This window comes from Penaeus monodon, chromosome 21, assembly GCF_015228065.2.
Source record: "Penaeus monodon isolate SGIC_2016 chromosome 21, NSTDA_Pmon_1, whole genome shotgun sequence".
Classification (NCBI taxonomy): domain Eukaryota; kingdom Metazoa; phylum Arthropoda; class Malacostraca; order Decapoda; family Penaeidae; genus Penaeus; species Penaeus monodon.
Genome location: NC_051406.1, coordinates 4,475,530 through 4,475,765, shown reverse-complemented (window position 1 = coordinate 4,475,765; position 236 = coordinate 4,475,530).

Genomic DNA, 236 nt, shown 5'->3' with positions numbered 1-236 from the left:
CAAAGGCGCAATGACAAGAAAACCATCTCTCTCTCCAAAGAAAAGAATTATAGCAAAAAAAAGAAGGAAAAATCTTGAAATTAGCTTTACTTTGTCGACATACACGTAAATATCCTTAGAGAATGAGGAATGTGCGTTATCATCAAGCGCTATATTTATTCCGCGCCTTCAAGCTCAAAATTCTTATACTGGACGTTGATCTGTTTTCATAATGGGACTGAAATGTAATTCTGGGG